We start from the raw sequence: 20,700 nt of genomic DNA, 5'->3' as shown, positions 1-20,700 counted from the left end.
TACTTAAGAAAAATACTTATCAGTAACTACACATAACTGGGGATGTTATATACTCGTTAAAGTAAATTCAGTCAGCCCCCTCCTTTATTTACTTAATTAGGAGGGGGCCGACTGAATTTACAGATTTCCAAAACTGATGTCAGCAACTAATACTAATGTCCAAACACATTTTGAACATTCAAAAACACACTGAACATTGTGCAAGGGGCACTGAGAACATAAGACTAAGTAAGCAAAGATTATAGCACTCTAGGAGTTCCTATTCTATCAGGGAAGAAAGACGCACAGACATACAACTATGCCAAAGGCCCCATTATATATACATAAGATCAAGATATTTTAAGAGCCAGAGAAAGAGGGATTAATTCTGTAGAGGCAGAGATACAGCTTCACAAAGTAGGTAGTAGTATGTTAGATAATCCTTAAGAAATAGGTCATACAGCAGTAAACAAAGGAAGAAACAAGAACAATTACAACATTTCAAACAGAGGGTAGAGCAGATACATGGAAATACATAAAATATTCAGAAAAAGTGAGCAGTCCAGTATAGCTCACACACAAAGCTTTATGGAGAAGGTGGCAGGACTGACAGAAGATTAGGTCTGGTTTTAAGGATGCTGTGACAGGAAGTTCAATTCAATCAGACAGATAAGGAGTCAAAGGCCAGGATCAACATGGGAGTTTCTTGCAGAGCAATAATCCAATCCTTCCTTTAAATAGAATCTAGGAATTTAGCCTTCTTAAGGTTTCATTTTTCCTCAGACTCCCAACTTCCCTATTCATACAGTTTGAGATTTTACCCAACACTTTGGCATCCATCATAAATTAGAAAAACAGAGAACATGTCCCAGACAGTACGTCAAATACATTCTCATTTAATCCTAACAATCCTATGAAGTAACATTACCACTTCATAGATGATGAAATTGAGGGTCAAAAAGATTGGTCCCAAAGCCAGCAAGTAGTTAGTTACAATTCAAACCCATTATGTACGTAACTCTAAAGCCCAAACTTTTTGTACCATTCTGCCTCAAAAGATTAAGATTTTCTATACTTCCAAATCAATAGTAAAAATATAAAATTTTCAAACGGAGCATATTCAAATGAAAGTAATTTACTAATCACACGTTAAAACTAAAAAACTTCTAAAAGACAATACAAAAATCTACTGGTATTTCCAAAACTGATGTCAGCAACTTACGAATGCTCAATTTTGAGGCAAACATTTCTCATGCCAAGAATTATGTCAATAAATAAAACCTTTCTAACATATGACTTTTTTGCTTCCCATTAAAATTTTTATGACATACTTTTTTAGACAATTTAAACCAAATAGGAATAACTGAGGTGGGGGGAAAAATATATATATATATATGACTTCTAATACAGAATAGACTTAACTTGCACTTACTGGATATTATTTTGAATAATAAAAGTGGGCTAATAAAAGTACCTATCATATAGGGTTGTTATAAAGATTAAATGATTTAATATATGAACAATGCCTAGAACACAGTGATGTCTATGAACTGAACAAATGGTATAACCATAGATCTTAAGAGCCCACCGCTATTTGGTTGGTTTTCAATGACAATGACTTGTTGAATAACCTAACCCTTCTAAAGAACATCAAAACCCAACAGAATCTTTAACTCTTTAAAATCTTTACTATATCAATTTGCCTTTTTACTTAACTTAAGAACATACACAAAATATAACTCCAAAAGGAAAAAAAAGCCTTCTTTCCCAGTGGCTCCTGCACATGCAACAAGGAGAGAATAAGAAATGCATACATGGTACTATCTTGCCTAGGTCGGATGCCACCATAGCTACAGGAGATCTGATATGCACTGGACAGTCTTTCCCCACTCCTCCTCCTTCAAGTAAACATGTTAAAATGTGTTTTGTTTTCCTTTAATTGAGGTATAATTTACATAAATACACAGATCTTAAGTGACTGGTTTATGAGTTCTGATAATTATATACAGTATACCATGTTTGATTCAAGTGCTACAACAATCCCTTCACACCACAGAACACTGTCCCAAAGAAAATAATGAATAAATAATAGTTAAGTTCTAAAATCTGTGCACAGAAGTTGATTCAACCCATAATATAAATGACCTATTATAAAATAATGTGGCTACTATGAGTTAAATAATTTTTTATTGGCTGTTCTAAGCAACCAAGCATAACTTAAAACACTAAAAATATGTTCGAAGTTACCTCTAATTAACAAAACATCTTTCAAAAAACATGTGACTTGAGATCTCATGAGTCTACCTTAACTCAGAAATTTATTTGAGCCTAAATTAATGGGGTTTAAACTATAAATTTACCTTGAATTTTCAAATAGAGGATAACAACCAAAAATAGCTCCCTAAGATACTTTGTTTTACTACTTACCATTCTATTGCACATTTTATTAAAATGACAAGGGAGGGAAAAAATAGCTCCCTAAGCTTTATTTTATAACAATGTGTTCCTGACACAGATTGAATCTTATTTTAAATATGATAATTACCGGGGGCTTCCCTGATGGTGCAGTGGTTAAGAATCTGCCTGCCAATGCAAGGGGCACGGGTTCGAGCCCTGGTCCGGGAAGATCCCACATGCTGCACAGCAACTAAGCCCGTGCGCCACAACTACTGAGCCTGCGCTCTAGAGCCCGCGAGCCACAACTACTGAAGCCCATGCACCACAACTACTGAAGCCCGCACACCTAGAGCCCGTGCTCTGCAACGAGAGAAACCACTGCAATGAGAAGCCCGCTCACCACAACTAGAGAAAGCCCACACACAGCAGCGAAGACCCAACACAGCCAAAAATTAATTAATTAAAAATAAATAAATATGATAATTACTAACAGTAAAGCAGTTCTGAAAAGTTTCTCTGTAGTACTCTGTATAGTATATAGATATACTTATCCCTTAACTTATAAACTGAAGTGCAGTGCTCGTATACAAACCAATAAATACTTATTTTTCCTGCCATAATTATTTTAAGGAAAATTATTTCCACAGACCACATAAAAGCTATTTTTAGAATTCTAGTTAACTGAAAGTTGTACAATGTGAAGCTATAGCATACGTGGAACACGACAGGTCAAATAAAAAGTGACATACAGATTTTAGAGAGGTAGTGATCAAAAAGTTTCAAAAGCAAATCTCAAGTTGCCTGGCTCACAAGAGGAACACTGAGCTAAACTGGCAGCGGGAGTAAAGGAATAAAGTCAGACTAACAAAAGACAACAAGAATCAAAGCATGTTAGCAAATACCAGGACATCACCATTTAATTTCATTTTCGAGGAATTTCTGGAGCTTTTCCCCTGATTTCTGTCAGTGCTTTCAACTCACAGACACTTAAGGCTCAGGTGAGAGGAAAAGAAATTCAGCCACTCATTCATTAACTACATCAGCTTTACATTTCTTTCAACAAATTTTAACAGGTTTAAATTTAACAAATACTTTCCAAGTATGTCACAGTTAATCCACATTATCAACTTTTATAATCACATTATGTTTTAAATACCACCCATGCTCATAGACTTCTATGACTTTCTCATTTAATAAAAGATTTTATATTTCTTAACTAGATTTTATTTTTCCCTAATAAGTGTGTTAAATGTTTGGATCTGGTTTCTGATGATTCTATTGGGAGGAAAGCAGAAATAGGAGTTCCTTGAATTTCCCAGTTGATAAAGTGTTAATTGTTCAGTATTTAAGATCATCTGCCCTAATATACATCATATAATCATCCCTGTACAGACCAAATTAATGCAGCCTAAAATTTTATTTTCTAAAATGAAAAGGGTATGTAGATACAAAAGCATGAACTACAGAAATATGAAGAGAAAGAATGCTCAAAAAGATGGGAATTTTAAGAATAAAGAAGAAATGTCCAGGAACAACACAGGACACAGGAACTCTAAAATATTTACTAGATGACAGGCCCTGTACTAAGTACTTAATGCATACTGTCATTTAATATAGAAAACCAGAATTCCATTCTTAGCTTTGCAACTTAAAAGCCTAGACTTCAGATTAAGTTAATCTCTGAGCCTCAAATATTTTTGTTTTTCTGTAAAACAATGATAATAACACTTGCTGTAACTTCTTCACCGGTTGTTTCAAAGATCAAATGCGATATTGGAAATATCTTTAAATCTGTAAAACTGCAAAGGGGTCTACAATTGTAAATAAGGGGTTGTTATTATTTGAGGTTGCATAAGTTAGAAATGTCCTGTTATTTTTTAGTTTAAATGTCTCATTACAAGGCAACTCAAGACAGTTTTCATAAACAAATTATATTAACTTAAATTCACATTAGCATAAATTTTAGGTTCCTTTTAACACTTTTTAATTATCTGCTAGCAGTGCCAAACCAGAAAGGAAAACTGACTGCCAAATCACTTAGGAACTCCACTGAAGTTTTCTACTTCTCCAAGCAATTTGAACCTCACAACTTTCTTTGATGTTTTTATATTATACCAACTCTTCTTGACTGAAAAGTTTACACAAGTTTATATCTCACTTTCTAAATGAAAAATTACATTCTTCTAAGGTAATATCAAGAATTGCTAGTAATTCTTCCACTTAGAAACAATACTATAAACTGGTTCGTTTGGCAAGAAATCTGCAATCATGTGACTTCCCTGGTGGCGCAGTGGTTAAGAATCCACCTGCCAATGCTGGGGACAAGGGTTCCAGCCCTGATCCGGGAAGATCCCACATGCTGCAGAGCAACTAAACCCATGCGCCACAACTACTGAGCCTGCGATCTAGAGCCCGCGTGCCACAACTACTGAAGCCCGCATGCCTAGAGCCCGTGTTCAGCAACAAGAAGCCACCTCAATGAGAAGCCCGCGCACCACAACGAAGAGTAGCCCCCACTCGCTGCAACTAGAGAAAGCCCGCGCGCAGCAATGAAGACCCAATGCAGCCAAAAACATAAATAAACTAAATAAATAAAGGAATGAGCATCTTAAAAAAAAAACAAGAAATCTGCAACCTATAGAGCCATGAAACTGCTGTATCTTTTATTCCAACAATCCCACTCTAACAATATAATCTAAAAAAACAAACCAAGGAAAAAAAACTATACAAAGATTATTTACAATAGTGCTGTTTAGCAAACCACGATATTTAGCCTGATGAAATATTACCTATATAGCTATTAAAATAAGTATCCATCGACAGATAAAAATCTGTGATAAAAGAGAACACAGAACAGTATGAAAACACTGATTACAAGGATCTAATTATGTTCATATGTACATTAACAAACAGGGAAAGATAATTTCCAGTGACAAATATCTGAAATAGAAGTAACTTTTTTCTATTAAATTGTTCAAATTTAAGAATCATTTTGAAAACATTTCAAGCTAGATATATTGATTACACTGAGGTTAAAAAAAATCTTTTTAAAGGAATAATCAAGGCACTGAAATTTATTTAAATTTAATCAAATTAGAGCCATGGAAAAATATCAAGTCACTGATAATGCAAGCAATAGTCTAAAATCCAAAGTACAATTTTCTAGTGTATTAGCTGAGGGATTATTAGTCCCCTCAACTAACTGAATCAATTCTTCTCCAGAGTAGTTTGTTAATTATGAAATAATATATCCACAACTGTTCAAGCCTACATCTGTGAACCTCTAAAAATTTAAGTTGCCCAACTAACTGGTTTTAACGAGTATACCAAACAATTACCTTCTTCCGAGGTCTCTGGATGAATACGATAAGACTGATTTCCTGTTTCAGAACTCTGCTGCTGTTAAAATACACACACACACACCCCTCCCTAAAGTGTTGCTCCCACTAAAAAACATCTAAGATTGACTACCAATGACAAATCAAACAAATTATGGCTGTAACACATAACAACTTTCAAAAAGATTATCAGTTCAACAACATGCATTAGACATACTTATCCACATTATATACCTGAACCAAGCCAAATGTAAATTCTAATTAGTTTTCTACCATAAAATCTTAATAAAGCATATTAAAGACTGTAAAAGTTAAAATTATATCAATCCATCATTACTCTGAAGTACATAAGAGGGTGTCTTTTATGCTCTAATATTCATATTCAATGTTAGATTTATAAATTACTTCTGTAATATCATTCTATTATAAAAGCCATTCTTTTATCATTTATTTTAATAGAAGTGACTACCTAAAACATTAGTTTTGGCTACTCTATAGCTATGCAAAAAGATAAAAGGCCATTAACTTTTACAGAAAAAAGACACTCAAAGAGTTAAGGTACAAGATGCCAAGGGATTTGTCAGTAGTTTGACAACAAAGGCCAGTAACGTTTAGTGCCAATTCACTCATTAGCAAACTGCATTCTGGAAGGAACAAAAAGATTCCAAGATTTGTAACTGAATTGATCTTTTAGATACAATCATGAACAAATTTCCTAACATTCAAAAACTACCACACACACACAAGGTACTAAGAAAACACAGTTCTAATACAAATGTGTCTCCAACAAGTGGATTTTCTTTTTCCTATTAATTTAGCCAAAACTGCAAGATTTTTAAATTTACTTCTAACAATCAAATTTACTTTTCAAAGAAAGTCCTGTTAATTTGAAACATTTTAAAGGAGAAAAGCTCCAAACAAGTGTGTGCTGTTTCATTTTATATTTGACTTTTAATATTATAAAATCAAATCTCTTTATTCCATATCTTAAGTCAGAAAATCATCTGGAAATGACTTTTTTCCTCAATTAGCAAAAAGTTTTGCCTAAGTGCAGTATTTTAATCTGGATAAGAATATAAACTAGAAATTCATATAGATTTTAAAATATGAAGGCACACATACTGGCATTCATTACTCTATTGGTAAGAATCATATTACTGATTTTATAAGTGCCTTGTTCTAATACTACTGTATAATATGATTCATATTCCCACTGATGGTATTTTAATTATTGTATCAATTTATAACTGCTTGAATAAGTATATTATCCAAAAGATCTGAAATTACATATACTAAAATACTAGTCAAAATTCATCTTAAGATTTAATAATATGCAATTTTAGAATATACTAACAGCTATGAGAATAAGGTACATTGCTTGCTTTGAACTGATAACACTTAATTTTAGACAGCATGTTCCTCAAGGGATACCATTATTAGTATGAATCCAATATTGCAAATGGGGGAGAAAACACAATTACTGATCACGGTTAGTTGTGGAATCTTCATATTCAAAGGAGAACACAGTAAAAATCTTGGAAACTAATTAGACTGAAACATTAAAGAAAAAACTAACTTAAGGGCTACTAACTTTTTCAACCAGTAAATAAACTTTTAAAAACATAACGTTTGGGGCTTCCCTCGTGGCGCAGTGGTTGAGAGTCCGCCTGTCGATGCAGGGCACACGGGTTCGTGCCCTGGTCCGGGAAGATCCCACATGCCACGGAGCGGCTAGGCCCGTGAGCCATAGCCGCTGAGCCTGCGCGTCCGGAGCCTGTGCTCCGCAACGGGAGAGGCCACAACAGTGAGAGGCCCGCGTACCGCAAAAAGAAAACAAAAACCATAACGTTTAACATACAGAAAAACAAAAATACCAAGTTAGACAGGAGGGACAGAAATGAAAAGAGGGGAAAGGAGCTCTTAACACCTCACACCATTTAAATACTATTAAGTAAACAGAACAGGTGAAGACTTTTACACTTTTAGTATTTGGATAAAAAAATCTCACCTACACATGCACCACACTTCACGTAAGAGATATAATTTATGTACACACTATCTATCCAAAAAGGTACACAAAGGCAACATTCTGTTCATGGCCTACAATTCAGGAATGAACAAAATCTATAAACTGATGTTAGTAAAACAATCTACTTTCATCAGACATTAATTTGAAATTGGCAAGATGTTTCTTACACGGAAAATAGAAACCCTGGACACAAAGTTGAATTTGAGAACATAAATTCAAAATGGTATCTAAACTGAAATATTATACCTGATCATATTAATCACTTGGCATGGTAACAAACTTCTCAATAAAAAACAATGTCAACATAATAAATAAAACAAAGTAGATTAAAATTAATCAGATCTTATTAAGCCCAATATGCAATTTTAAAGACTTCTATGCAACTCGGCAAGATTAAATTCTTGGGGGTGAAAAGAAATTAAGTTATAGAAACAACTACTGCAGTGGTTCAAAATGCAATAGCAAAATTTTAGGGGAAACTCATTTACTAGCATACAGACAAGAAGTGAGTTATGGTAGAAGAAAGAAGAGAACTTGAAAAATATTTAAGCAAATCTTTAAGGAATACTTATTCAATCAGATCCTTGATTAAGTTCTGTAATAATGAATTCCTATATATCAACTCTTAGGGAAACTACAGTTTAAAAATCTTGTATAACTACAGTATCAAAATATTGTATAACTTAATACCTCAAGTTAAAACACGATGTTTCCACTTAAATATCCAAACAATCTTCTAAAAGTAAATGACTAAAAGCCAGGCTTTCATTACATAATCTTTAGTTCCCAACTGCTATCTTTGTATTTTAGTAGAAAAGTATCAACACTGGCATAACCATTAAGTTTTATTTTTGCAAAAGCTTAAAATTTGCTATTAGTTTTTAAAAATTGTAATTAATAGATGATTCCAAAAAGAGAAGTGTCAAAACCACTTATATCACTAGATTATCTTAACTTTTTCCTATATTTGTGTAACAGATGGCAAACCTTACTTTTTGGACACTATACAAAAATCACAATCTGTGTGACCTTTTCATTATCAAGAAGAATCCAACTAGCCTTAATAACCAGTACCTCAGTGTATTTTACAGTATTAGATATAAACTTGCTCACACTAGACAGAACCTAGATATGAAAAATTGTATACTTTCCGTATACTAAGTTATTTATTTAGATTTCCTACCACTAGTCCATGAAAACTATTCATATATTAGATTGCTTCTTGAGTTTTAAAAAAATACATATATTTACTTACAAACAAAACATTTTTGCCTTCATTATGTTTTCATCAACACCCAAGAAGGTACCCCACACCTAGATTAAAATTTCCTTATGTTTAAGAATTGAAACAGGGCTTCCCTGGTGGCGTAGTGGTTGAGAGTCCGCCTGCCGATGCAGGGGACAGGGTTCGTGGCCCAGTCCGGGAAGATCCCACATGCCGCGGAGCGGCTGGGCCCGGGAGCCATGGCCGCTGAGCCTGCGCTCCGCCCGCGTACCGCAAAAAAAAAAAAAAAAAAAAAAAAAAAAGAATTGAAACAATTTTATCTCATTTGGAAAAATGTTACTCTAACAAGTAACTGTGTTTAAAAAAGAGAAAAGTTTGTTTCTTCCACAATATTTTTTTTTCTAACTACATGAATAAATTCATTGAGAATTATCATTTGGCTAATAACGTTAAAATTATTTCCATGTTTTAGTAACTGATACTTAAAATTAAAATTTGATACAAACAAATGCAATTTTTTACCACAAAAATTAATATTGATTATAAATGCAAATGCACATCAAACCTGCATCAATCACTATTACCAATTACTATCACCAAGGCAACTAAGCAAATATAAACTGTATCATTCAAAATATGCTCTACGGAACAGTAACATCATAAGTCATACCCTTTCTGATTAAAGAGAGGACAGCAACAGGGTTATAACAACTTTAGTATAAAGTGATGTGACAGTTTATTCAAATTACTTCTATATCTACTTTAATTTCAACACAATAGGATTACTATTGCTATTAGTAATAGGAATAGAAAATAGCAAAAGAAAATTTGACAGATCAAAAGTGTTTACATACATTTTATTTTGCCTCACTTTTACATAATTAAAATATGCTTTTAATTTTAAATATGCGATAACTATCCTGTAAGTAAATAAGGAAAAAAAAAAGCTTCTAGACTTCAAACTTCAGCTATTTTTTTGTGTAAGAGACTATGATTTTGTGAATCAAAATCATGAAAACCTTTTCTAATATTTAGGTCAGCTTAAATCCACACTAAAGAAAATCTGAAAAGGGCAGGAAAAATAATTGGCCAAATATTGGATAGATGTTTAATGTATAACTACAGAGAAACAAATATTTCTGATGACTTCGCCATTTAAAATAATTAAGGTAATTATGAGGTGCTTTGGAAATTGTTAAAACACACACACACCTCTAAGTTCACTATGATGAATTATATTTTAAAATAAATGCATATGAACAAAAACTAGAAGCTAACATGGAAATATGAAGTTTCAGAGAAGTAGGACAATGAGTAATTTTTTAAAATTTTTAGTTAGTTTTTATAAAAAAATATTCTTAAGTACAGTAAAGCAAATGGAATGTTTTATTCATATACTGAAATAAATACCATATTTATTCAATTAAATTACAATAATAAATGCTACTTGTTTTTCTTAATAAATGTGAAGCTATCACATGATTAGCAGTCCTGGTTTTAAAATATTAGTATCTCTATCTCCTGTAATTTCACAAAGAAGCATAACAGTCAAAACTTAAATTTCATAAGGATTTTTAAAATAGGCCTTGACATTTTAATCTGCCTGTGCAAAGTTGAGAGGCAAAGTAAATTGTAATATCAAGTGAACAGAAAAAAATCATAGCAAACAATCAATTCCTAGAACACTTTCGTAATTATGTTTGTCTGCCCTAAAAACAACACAAAATTCAGAATCCACTAAGCTACCCCCTTGGCATCTTCTCATCTCTGGACTAGTCTAAAACTCCATCCCAATTTTTTTCTAAAACTTTCACACACTAACGCAAGTTTTTAATGTAGATAAATACAGCACTTTAATTCAACAGGCTGACATAGCAAATTTAGGGTCTAGAAAAGAATGTAACACATGCATCAGAGAACCTTAGAGTTGGCCCTACTTCATCTGGAAAGATATGAGAAATTCTTATAACTTGTCAGAAATTTGCCATTTTACATAAGCAGATTTAACTTCACCACATCTGACTGTAACAAAAACAGCTTTAGAAAAAAAAAGCAGAAGATTAAAGAATGAATTAAACAGCACAAAACAAGTATCCTGTGAGCAAAGTACCTCTTAATTACATAACTAAAAGAAGCAAGCTAAGAATTACTTTTAAAACTAATGGCAATATAAAAATGAAAAGAAAAATGCTTTAATAAAGCATATCCATCCCGTTAGAGTTCTATGTAACACCCTTCTGAATACCTCATGTACTGCAATATACTCACACGTTTATTGAAAACATCTTCAGCCTTTTCTGACAGAAGTTCAAAGCAACACCTTCACAATCAGTCAGTCACACATGAGCCTTCTCCAAATAAACCCTTTTTTGTTACCAGGGATATGTTTTGTGGAAAAAGTTATTATAAAGAATACTGGCCTAGCAGCAGTCAGAAAAAATAGATATTAAAAGCCTAGCTCTATCATTTATTAGCAATTTCACCTTAAATACCACAACCTAAGGACAAAGGTACTGACTTATCAAATATTATACTTATTATATACCAGACACTTACACCTCTAAACCAGAGTTTCTCAACCTCGGCAGCGTTGGCAGTTTGGGCTAGGCAATTATTTGTTGTGGATGAGGCTGTTCTGTGCACTGTAGGATGTTTAGCAGCATTCCCGGCCTCTACTCTGAGACAAATGCCAACAGCTTCCGCGCTTTGATCACCCCCCCACCCCCGGGGCTGTGACCACCAAAAATGTCTCCAGACTTTGCCAAATACCCAGACAAGGTGGAAGGAGATCACTCCCAGTTGGCAAACAATATTCTGAAAATATATTCTTCTAACACACCTAAAAAGCACCCTACAAGTTAAGGGTTTTTACCATGTTAGAGATGTGAAAACTAAGGTTCACTAAGGTTAAGGAGTTTATCTTTTATTACATAACTGATAAGTAGCGGAGCAAGGATTTAAGCTACACTTTAGGTCTAGCTGACTCCCAAATCTATGCTCCTTCCATTCCACTATGCTGCTTTTCTAAACTCACTGCCTCGTCCACAAAAATCAGGGTAACATTTGCCATGCTGAGCTACTTAGGGTTTACAAATCAAATGATATAATGTATGTGTAAATTCTATTAAACTAAAAGAGATAACACATTAAGGATTTGCTTGACAGGAGATAATATAACACAGTGATTCACAAACTGTGATCCCCAGACTACCATCATCAGCACCACCTGGGAACTTGTTAGAAATACAAATTCTGGGGCTTCCCTGGTGGCACAGTGGTTAAGAGCCTGCCTGCCAATGCAGGGGACACGGGTTCGAGCCCTGGTCCAGGAAGATCCCACATGCCGCAGAACAACTAAGCCTGTGCGCCACAACTACTGAGCTGCACTCTAGAGCCCACGAGCCACAACTACTGAGGCTGCGTGCCACAACTACGGAAGCCCGTGCTCCTAGAGCCCGTGCTCCGCAACGAGAAGCCACCGCAATGAGAAGCCTGCGCCCCGCAACGAAAGAGTAGCCTCCGCTCGCCGCAACTAGAGAAAACCCACGCACAGCAACGAAGACCCAACGCAGCCAGAAATTAATTAATTAATTTAAAAAAACCAACAAATTCTCAGGCCCCAACCCAGACCTAATGAGTCAGAAACTCTGGAGGTGGGGCTAGTAATCTATGACTTAAGCCCTACAAGTTATTCGAATGCCATCTAAAGTCTGAGAACCACCGATGTAACATAATGGGAAAAATACTGCACGAGGTACCTAAAAACCCTGCATCCTTCTTTGGACCCAATCTTCAGGTAGCCTTTAACAAGTTACTGATTTCTTTTTTTTTTTTTTTTTTTTGGAGCTACGATTCCTATACTACAAAAAATGAGGAAAGTAATGCTTGTACCATCTTTTTTTTTTTTTTTGCGGTATGCGGGCCTCTCACTGTTGTGGCCTCTCCCGTTGCGGAGCACAGGCTCCTGACGCGCAGGCTCAGCGGCCATGGCTCACGGGCGCAGACGCTCCGCGGCATGTGGGATCTTCCCGGACCGGGCCACGAACCTTTGTGCCCTGCATCAGCAGGCGGACTCTCAACCACTGCACCACCAGGGAAGCCCTGTACCATCTCTTAGGTTGCTCCTTTTTTCTTTGCAAAATCAAATGAGCTAATGATTAAGAAAAGGCTTTGTTAATGAAAAAATACTGAACAAATATAAGACACTGTTAGGGTATATACTAGCTAATTCTATTAATTGAAAAAAACACTTCTGACTTAAGTCCTCCCTTTTTCATCTTTCATACTTCATAAACGAGTAAGTTAAAATGTTAAATAAATTTTACAAGGCTAAGTTAAGCCTGGCAAAGTACTTTTTTCACATTATGAAAGAAAAAAAAGTCCAGGCATTCCACTTTCACTCTGATGGACTCAGAGTAAAGTAATTGATAAATACATTACACCTAAATATCAAGCTTGGTAACATTCCCCAAAGTTCATTTTTCTTTTTTTTTTTTTTGATTTGAAGAGAGTTTAATGCAAGGACCGCTTAAAGGCAAGGTAACCAATAAGGAATACTGAAGCATCACAGAATTTAGCAATGGTGGTAAGCCTTGTAAACCATTTTCACCCCTAGGCCTAAAGGGACAATGGAAGGCAGCCATTATCGGAATAAAGAGCCATAGAAGAGGAGCCATCATAAAGGAGCTATAGTCTTAGTGCCCAACAGCAACCCCTGCCAACTCGCCCTCTTCCCTCCAATATTCTGCTAGAGCTTCCTGGGGACTGAATCCAAATGGAAGCCAGAGGATAAGGGAGCCTGAATGAGCCATCTAAGGATGTCAGTCTACCAGGCCTCAAAGAAGGGTGGAGAAAGGCGGAAAATGGATCTTGATGGGCAAACAGAATATCCAGCACTGTCCATCCCCCACCCCCCAAAAAAGTAATAACACTGTTTCATATCCAAACAGGTACCCAAACTTCATTTTAAAAGTAGAGAAAAGATTTAAATTCTATTTATTTAATCTCCAGTAAGTTCCGAGTAACTAGAACACTCAAAAAGAAGAGTCTCACTAAATTCATGAGAGCAAAAGAATTTTAAATGGAAAAAACAATTGCACACATTTTAAAACAAGGAGTTGTTTGCAACTCTGAACAAGTATGCTATTATATTTATAAATCACTTTAGGAATACATATGATTTAAAGAATCAGATCACAACCCATTTCATAATACCTTAAATAATTACAGCCTCCTTAAAAGATCAAAAATATTAAACATATAAAATTAGCAGAGTGCAATCCCTGCAATTACTACTAAAGAAAATAGAACCTTATTATATTTAGCCTGAGAACCTACAAAGATCAAAATAAATAAAATTGAAAACTATTCAGAAGTGCTTTAATAACACTAAATCAACTAAGTTTTAGGTAGTAATATAAAACAAAATACAGGAGCATGAAGCATTAGAGAGAAAGAGAGGGAATTTTAGATAACTAAATTTTCCTAAAAGTTGTCAAAATGAACAGTTCAATTCTACAACCTAGACTTGGACCAAAAATACAGCTAGTTTATCCAACACATAACAAAACACGTAAAAGTCATATAATCAGATAACTGCATATAAAGTTAGACAGCACAATTCATTCTGCAATGCAAAACAAATATGTAAAAAAAAACTCACTGGAAATCAAGTGCTTCACTACTGAGGGTACTGCGACACACAGCTTGGAGACCAGCACAGGGAAAGGAAAAAACAGATTGATCCCTATGTACAAGTAATGGCCTTTAATAGGCAGGTCTCAAGCTTATCCCATCCTTCCCCATACCTGGTAAGAATAAATGAAGAAAGAAATCCTTTAGCTCTTCTTCCCATTTCTAGGGCCTACAATGAGAATCTTGATCAAAAGCAAAAATGGGAAACAATAATACAAAGGTTTAACCTAAATAAAATTCCTATATTAATGCACTGCCAAATTATATTAAGTGTAAATGTTACTGTAATAAATGTTAACTTGGCATTCAAAGTTGCATGACTCCTCCAAAAATCTGAACTTAGAAAGAAATGCTAAGATACCTTTATTGATAAGACAGTTTATATAACTGTTGTATCATATATTAAAAGTTTTGAGATGGAGATTACTCTGTGAATAAAACTATATGATATTTTAGCTGACCTATCTTTAACACTAAAGAAAATTTAATATTATAGCAAATTTTTATTTTAAAACTTCTACTTCATTAAGCCATAACAGAGGAAGTTTACATCATACCTTAGTATTTTAAAGCAAATACTCTTCGATTAGCAATGATTATCTCTTCTTTGCTCCATAGTATGAGGGAGCAGAGCTTCAAATTATTTGCAATGAAACAGCAAAATCACAGACATGTTACACTCACAACTCCTAAAAGAATACCCCTATTTTAAAAAATAGTCATAGCCTGAACCAATTAACATGCTAACATATCCAAAACTGAGGAAAAATTCAGTTAAAATCACTGCTCCTCCCATAAATGAAAAGACAAATAATTTCTCATACACGGGTAATCTGAAATTATGATTTTTAAGACAAGCTGTTACCATTTAAGTATTTACAATGTGGTAGGTGCTATGCTAAGTGAATTATTTACATTATCTCATTTATTCTTCAAAATAAACTTTATGTGGGTTGGTACCATCATCCTCATTTTACAGATATAACAGATTGAGAAAAGTAACCTACACAGTCATCCAGCTACTAAGCGGCAGTCAGGATTCCAACACAGGCAGTGTTGGTTCCAGAGCCTACACTGCCACCCTAAAATCTAAAATGAAACAATGTACAAACAGTGTGTAGATAAAACTAATACTCAATATTTTAATGTAATTTAAAATAGATTTAACCTTATTTAAAAATTATAAAACCACATCCACAAATGATCTCTAAAGAGAAAAAAGTTCAGTTTTTAGAAATATTACTATAGTTTCCTCACTCTGTCTTTATTTACATATATACACAGAGTATTCAAACACTTATAAGTTAGATTCACTGTCCATACCTGAAGTGATGACTACTGGTAAGAATTAAGTGTATAATCACTTAAAATATAATACATAAACAGTCTTTTTTTCCACACTATATACAGGTTAAGAATATTCTTTTGCTGGAAGGTGCACCACAGTATCCAAATCTCTCAATATTCTCAACACTACCAACAAGTGTATACCTAATACCCTGAAGATGTCCACTCATCTCTTAATGCAAACTGTTGCAAATGAAGTGAATTTGCCTTAACTATACTGAACTAAATTAAGACTTTCCATATAAAATTAATTTACCCCTAAATTATGTTTATTCTTCTTATACTAATATTTTTCTAACAGCCTTTTTTAATTCCAGTGCAAATTATTTTAAAAGAACCAAACTGCCAATAGCTTTTCTGTAACCCATGAAAAAATTCCAAAAATTTGGGGATATGTGAATAGTCAAATCCAATATACTAATTTCACCTTTCCTGACAAATGAAAGTACTTTACATTAGTAAATGCATATACATATTCAATACTTAGAGAATCACAGACCAAAACACTTTTGACCACCTAGCAAAGAATGCATGTGGCACTAATATGGCCTAAATAAAGGAATTAAGGACATCAGTTTGCTCAGCAAATCCTTGACAACTTAGGGTTGTTCGGTCTAACATTACTGGTGTTTCTGATAGCAACTGTGTTAACCTCAAAGCTACCACATAGAAAGCAACTGTAAAACAGAATATTTAGTATCATAAAACTGAATATTTACTGAAACCATTTGTGACCCCAATCTCACAAGCTGATACAAATGTCTTAAGTCACTATCCTTAGAACAAATCCTAACACCTTTTCTTAATGAATTCATACCACAAAAGAATACTGATTTTACTTAAGTTTATCTAACAAAAAAAGAGACAGGAGAAAATAAAGAGTGACGGTTCTATGAAATAGAAATAAAACTTCAGAAATAATGGTGGCTACAGGAAAAAAAAACACACCAAATAAATTTCTTACACCATCATTAATAACGTATTTTTCTGGAAGCTAAATTCTTACAGTACAGCCAAGGCCTAACATTTCAAGTAAGTGAAAAACTGTCATATGCATACAAACTTCTAAATTTCTTTTCACAAACTCAAATTTCACATACAATACTAATATAAAAACATTCCCTACACTGCTGTCTTACTAAAAATGCAAAGGCAATAATTTAAAAATAGAATGTTTACTGAGAGTGATTTAATGTAGAAACTTTGTGAAGTGATCTTCCCATAATAAATACTCCTACGTTAAAAAGTCACTGAAGTGACTACTTCTTAAGTTGCTTAGAAATTATTAAAAAGTATTAAGCTATCATCAAATGAACAAATAGCAAATGGGGCAAATCTCAAAATGAGGACATTTGAAAATCAGTACTAAAGACTTCCAAAAAGTAAGAAATTTTATAACATTAAGAGGTTTATATTTTTTTGTGTGTGGTTAATGGGAAAAAGCAGATACTATACGGTTCCACACAAGCATTAAAGTATCACCAGCTACCTTGAATGTTGTTAAAATAAAATTCTGAAAGGTAATACACACATATGCACCTTTCTTTACTATCTTACTAAAACTATTTAAAGTTAAGGTGATTATACCTCACCATATTTTATATTTACTTAGTATTTATTTAGTGTATCATAAGCAATGTTAAATCTGCACTGATGACTGTACTACTGTGCAAACTTTTACAATGAACAGCAATAAAATTCCTTTTTACTTATATTAAGAGTTATATAAACTGTAAATTCCTCTCAGATGCGCTTTATTCTTTAATATGCTTTATGAAAATGAAGTTTATAAATTACTGTATAGCAATTAGGTGGCCCAATTATGTTGCACAGGAAAGAAATACAACTTAACAGATACAAAACAATGTAAATTAAAATTAAAATCTTTTTTCAAAAAAAACCTCACAATAGTCATTTCAGTAATCACTAATCTTAAAAGATAATACAGCTAACTTCAATAGCTCCTGTACTCTCTACGAATTAAAAAGTATTCCCTATGAAGATGCAAACTTATCAAACTTATCCATTAAAATACAACAGAAGCCTAAAGTTTCCATGAAATCTAAAGACAATGAATTTTTTATAGTCTCATGTTTAATACTACTTTCCAGACTAACATTAAGGATAAAACCCCACCAACAAACTATTTTTAGAATAATTCAATTCTGCAAAAAAAATTAAGTAAAGTATGGTCCTCAATTTTCCTCTGAGGAAATCACTTCATTATTGATCTTTATAAAAATACTCCAATCACTACTTTCATAAAAGAATTTAACTTTGAACAGGTTAGCTGTTGAAATAGATACTACATACAACCTGCTAGAGAGATACTACAACCTGCTAGAGACAAAGCCTTCAATGGCCATTTTAATTTTCCCCCCACCACAGTAAACACAAAACACTAAAGTGAAACCAAGCAAACTAAAGTGCTTTGGTATTTCAAAATTATTGGAAGTGCAACTATCAAAAAAGTAAACCCTTTACTGACTTCCCTAAGTGATTTTTTTTTCACATCAACATTTGGCTCAATAAAACCACAACTCTAGAAATTAAGTGTTATTAGTCATTTGATGCAATATACGATAATGCTTTCTATGCATACCATAACTAAAAGGACAGTTTTAGAGAAAGTTGTAAGTCACATATATTTCATACACAGAGGCACACACACTCTGAAATCAAAGGAGAAATGGCTAATCACCTCACTGCTCATATATAAGAACCTGGTAGAATGTTAGTCTTATAACTCTGATAATTTTAAATCAAATGTGTAAAGCAAAAATAGCATAAACATATTCTGAATACTAAAAGCAATCTGCCCAACAAACAGCATTCTAGAAAATTTTTTGAATGGGGGTTTATTTTAAAAATTTAAACATTTAATTAATTTGTTTCTATACATCTAGATGACTGTCAAGTCATACCAAGAGTAGACTATTTTTGAAATAGGTTACAAATCAGAAGAGTTTTTTCATAATTATCTTCTGGGCAAGCGGGTCAAGTTCAGCTTTAGTAAAGTTTTTCAATTAATGCAACTCCAAACTTTCCAAATATTCTTTTAAAGTATCATTTTTTAACCTAACAGAAAACTTACGTTGTGTGTGTTGTAAAACTACTTCTTCAGTAACTTTTATCTTCATTTCATATCAAAAACTGGGGCAAAATTAGCTGTGCACATTTATGTGTGGATACATAATCCAAAGGAATAAAACCTCTTCAGATATGTAACATTTTCTTCAAAAAAATCTTCCCCACGGTTTTTACCTGGACGTATAGACACTTTAGTGTCACTCTACCTTTAGGCAAAATGTTTACTGATACTTGCTAAGAAACCATTTTTATTAAGACTATTAACACTTACGCAATTATGTAGTTTTAAGTAAGTATTGTCCACTGCTACAATTCACAGCACCAAATTTTTTATCTTAATAGAGGGCTTAATAAAATGCTTCAGTCACCTCAGACCAATAACCAATAACTTCATGCCTTACACTGGCCTACCAGTGAGTCTCAATTCCTACGATACTTTCCATTCTGCAAAAAAGGAGGGCTCTATCGCCATCCTTGATCAAAACCGGTTTATTATACCTGAAACTGCAAGACTCATGTCTTTCGATAACCACTATCTTTTGAAATATAAAGGCCTAACTTTTAGACAACCAATTATATACCACTGAAACTCTTGGGTTTCTGTCTTATCCAACAAGCTGACTCAGTAAATTTAATACACCATATGAAAAAAGCGAACACACCTACAATCCGAAGCTGGAGTGATCCACTCTTGCCAGCATTTCTGGTTATTAGCTGGTAAATTATACTTATACTGATATTCAACACAAGCCAGAGTAAAGTTAATGGATACCCAAAGGTGTCACAGGACCTGAAACCTAAATAAGGTGAGTGTCAATTCTGGTATCACAATAATACTTAAATTTCAAGTGAAACTGAAGTTTAATCTCTGCAATCACCATTTGCTACACACAATACCCTTGAACCTACACAACATTATCATCTGGGATCAAAAACCACTCAATCTCCATTCTATTATGTGTCACAAGAGCACTGAATATACAGTGCTACTGAACTGCAAATTTCATGCCCTATCCCACATCAGCCCAACACGAGACAAAAAAAGCAAATTTAACAAAGATCTAGTAAGAGCGCCTTTGAGATGTATCACGGTACTATTGATTTCAAGCTACAAAACTTCTAAATGCGATTCAAAGTTGTAATTAACTTAGTTTCAACATACAAACCTACTTTTGCCTTCAAATGAGCACCATATATGCTAAAATGATTCTCTCTCTAAAGTTATGCAAATCAGTTCGGTTCACAACTCACATTTTAAAAGAATCTATCAATGCAACTCAGGAAACTAAAAGCAATCACTGCAAGATTCTGATGCAATATGCGTACGCGCAACACTAATTTTCATTTTAATCTGATCTATACCCTTGATCTAGGGCCTAAAGCCAAGATTTAATCGAAATATGCTCAACCTCAAAGCATCTACTTTTCTGTTCATTTAGCAGACCGGATTACCGAGCTCACTAATCCACTAGCAGTGTACTGTATTCTTTATTAACGGACAATAGCCCTTAGGGAGAGTCCCCACAGACAGACTAAGAAACCCATCAGTGCCTTGACACTTGCAACCAGGCAAGAGTTCCGAATAGCCGAACACACCCTAG

At 33.9% G+C, this 20,700-nt stretch overlaps 1 protein-coding gene across 1 annotated transcript in view; it reads right to left on the bottom strand.

Annotated features, from left to right (window-relative positions):
- Positions 1 to 20,700, bottom strand: part of PTEN (phosphatase and tensin homolog) — an 86,286-nt gene that overhangs the window by 64,829 nt on the left and 757 nt on the right. The window lies entirely within an intron of this gene.

The sequence above is a fragment of the Orcinus orca genome, chromosome 14 (assembly GCF_937001465.1).
Source record: "Orcinus orca chromosome 14, mOrcOrc1.1, whole genome shotgun sequence".
In the NCBI taxonomy this organism is placed as follows: domain Eukaryota; kingdom Metazoa; phylum Chordata; class Mammalia; order Artiodactyla; family Delphinidae; genus Orcinus; species Orcinus orca.
The sequence above is the reverse complement of the archived record's forward strand: the minus strand, read 5'-3'. Positions and strand labels throughout refer to the sequence as shown.